This window comes from Vespa mandarinia, chromosome 25 (assembly GCF_050613455.1).
Source record: "Vespa mandarinia isolate Hongniang chromosome 25, ASM5061345v1, whole genome shotgun sequence".
Lineage (NCBI taxonomy): Eukaryota > Metazoa > Arthropoda > Insecta > Hymenoptera > Vespidae > Vespa > Vespa mandarinia.
The window spans coordinates 976,969-980,000 of NC_140834.1; the positions used below are offsets into that span (position 1 = coordinate 976,969).

At 31.5% G+C, this 3,032-nt stretch overlaps 1 protein-coding gene across 6 annotated transcripts in view; it reads left to right on the forward strand.

The window, feature by feature from the left end:
- Window positions 1-2,166: 2,166 nt before the first annotated feature.
- Window positions 2,167-3,032, forward strand: part of LOC118446592 (protein Fe65 homolog) — a 147,677-nt gene continuing 146,811 nt past the window's right edge. For 2 of the 6 annotated variants that reach the window (XR_014983574.1, XR_014983575.1), the window contains exons 1-2: window positions 2,167-2,339; window positions 2,936-2,976. The gene's annotated coding sequence lies outside the window, so the exon portion shown is untranslated. The remainder of the gene's footprint in view (window positions 2,340-2,935; window positions 2,977-3,032) is intronic. The other 4 variants (XM_035877455.2, XM_085664101.1, XM_085664104.1 and 1 more) reach the window with 3 other exon arrangements.

Below are 3,032 nucleotides of genomic sequence, written 5' to 3' on the forward strand. Positions count from 1 at the left end.
TTTTTTTCTCTTTTTTTTTCTTTAATAAAAGCCATTCTTTTTATAGTAGCCCAATTTTTGTATGCAAGTAACCATTATTTTTTCCTTTTTTCAATGGCAAATCTTTCCTTTTCTCTTTCTTTTCTTTTTCTTTTTCTTTTTTTTTTTTCTTTTCTCAAGAGAAACTTAATTTTTTATATCATTCGAGTATAATCGAATGAAGATAGGAAATACATCGATTTTAATAAAAGGTCGAGCCTCCTCTCCTCTCATAGTATCGATCTTCTCGACGCTTCCGTCGTGGAACTCTCACACGCTCTACGACCCTACGATTCACTTTTATACCTCTAACATATGTTCTCTCCCCTCTTGAAGAGCACACGCACACATACACATACACACATATATATATATATATACATATATATAAAAGTACATACACGACGCGTAAACACACACACACACACACACATATATATATATCTATGAATATGACATATACGTAGATTAGCACACAGAGAGTATTCACGCACAGTTCTCGTTACGCTTTCTGAACCTATTGTCTATAATAATCATCGGCGAACGCTTTCGATTATACGGAAGAACGCGCGCGCGCGCACCGCCCTTTAAGAGTACCATAGACACCCAGCTTTCCAATTTTCTGATCGCTTGCATCCTTGACGGCTGTATAATGAAAGAAGAGAAAAAGAGAGAGAGAGAGAGAGAAAGAGAGAGAAAAGAAAAAATGAAAGAAAGAAAAAAAAAGTGGCAATCGATTATTTCTTTTTCTTTTTTTTTTTTTGTTTTTTTTTGTTTTTTTTTTCTTATTTATTTCACTCGTTCATCCAATTCCTCGGAATGGTAAAAAAAAGAGAATTAATTTGTTTTAATGATTTTCTTTTAGGTTAGGTTAAATCGATATGATACTTCCTTATTCGTGATTATTTTTAGGATAAAATTTTTTCACATCGATTATAATTAATTCGTTCGTAAAATATTGAAAAATTCGATCGATATGTATATATATATATATATATATATATATATATATATTTTTTTTTTTTATCAATCAAATAAAATCAGTTAACCTCAATCTCAAATTTCTATCGTCTTAACGATATTAATAATAATAATAGTAATAATAATAATAATAAAAATAATAATAATAATAATAATAATAAAACATTCTATATTTGTAGCAAAATTTTATTAAATTTCGTTATGTAACACAGGAAATATAAACGATACGGGGCACAGGAAATGATATCGCCTTACCTGAATCGTGTAAAAATGATCTTAGTATTAAACATTTCTTAAATTTCACAGCAGTTGTGATAAAAAGAAAAGAAAGAAAGAAAGAAAAAAAAAAAATAAAACCAGTGTAAGATTTCAAAGATCGTAACATCCTATCTGAACGAATTAATCGAAAGTAACGTGCAAGTACTTACGTACTAACCTTTTTTCTTTTGGAAAGTCTTTTTTTTTTTTAGAAAATTTTTGTGGTCTTAAAAAAAAAAAAAAAAAAAATAAAGAAAAATAAAAAATGAAATAAACGTTATCGGATATTAAAAAGCATAATACGACGTACTTGCACGTTTTTTTTTTTTTGCTTTTTTTTTTTTTTACGAAAACATTTGTAAAAACTTATAAAAAAAAAAAGAAAAAAAAAAGAAAAAGGCAAACGATATAGGACATTAAAAAAGTGTAACGACGTAACCGTGGCCGATGAAATTAAACGCGATTTACGCTGTAGTTATAATTATTCCTTAGAAGAAAAAAAAAAAAAAAAATCGTTAAAAATTTTATGAAAAAAAGAAAAGGAAAACAAACGAACAAAAAGCAAAGCATGAAAATAAGTGGCTTAGGGTGCTGTAATGTATGAGGACGTACCTGAACGAAATAAGTGGGGAGTAAGGAGTACACGCGATTCGACCAATAACGTGTTAGCTTAAAGAGTGGGAGTGAGACAGAAAGAGAGAGAGCGAGAGAGAGAGAGAGAGAGAGAGTAAGTGAGAGAATGAAAGAGTAAGTGTGAGAGAGAGAGAGAGTGAGAAAGAGAAAGAGAGAGAGAGAGAGAGTGAGAGAGAGAGTGAGAGAGAGAGAGTGAGTGAGACGGTAAAGCGATAAAGTGGGAGTGTAACGAAGGAAGTTGGCGTTGTCGGTTGACAGCGCTACTAACGGATAAAAGGTGAACTAGACGTGTGACACGGACGCGACGCGCGTCGCGTTCGAGAGAATATCGGCAAGACGACTATTCTAACCTCGGTACTGGCTCGCGCTTAAGCGCGCTCCACGTCGTCGGCTCTCTTCGTTTCGTTTCGTTTCGTTTCGTCTCTTCGTATCATCGTGTTACGTGTGTGGTGGGTGCCAATCGGAATATTATTATAATCGTACACATTTATTATTATTATTATTATTATTTTTTTTTTTTTTTTTTTTTTAAACGTATCTTACTCTTTCTCTCTCTTCTTACACACACGCACATGCACACACACAAATACATACACACACACTCTCTCTCTCTCTCTCTCCTCTCTATCTCTCTTTTTGTATCACACTCTCTTCGATCGTGTTTTTTTTTCTCTCTCTTCCTTTTATGGTTTTTTTTTTTTTAAATGTACGGATATTTATGTATATTTAAGTGAGTTAAAAGACGTCATTTGTGTTTTGTTTTGTTTCATTTTTCTTTCCTTTTCTTGGTTTTCTTCTTTTTCTTTTTTTTCTTTTTTCTTTTTACGATTTTATAATCGTCGGCTATATTCGTGTGTGAAAAGTAAACTAAAAAGAGATAGATATGTATACGTATTGAAATGTAGAAACAAGTTGTTGAGAGAGTGACAGAGAGAAAAAGAGAGGGAGAAAGAGAGAGGGAGAGAAAGAGAGAGACACAGGATTATATTTTTTTCTTCTTCTTCTACTTCTTCTTATTCGTCATATTGGAAATTACTGTGAGAAGATTATAAACCAACGAAGGGATCATCGATTTTACGATAAAAGGTAAAGATCTTTTAATAATTTTTCTTCTTTCTTTTTTTTTCTTTTTTTTTTTTTAA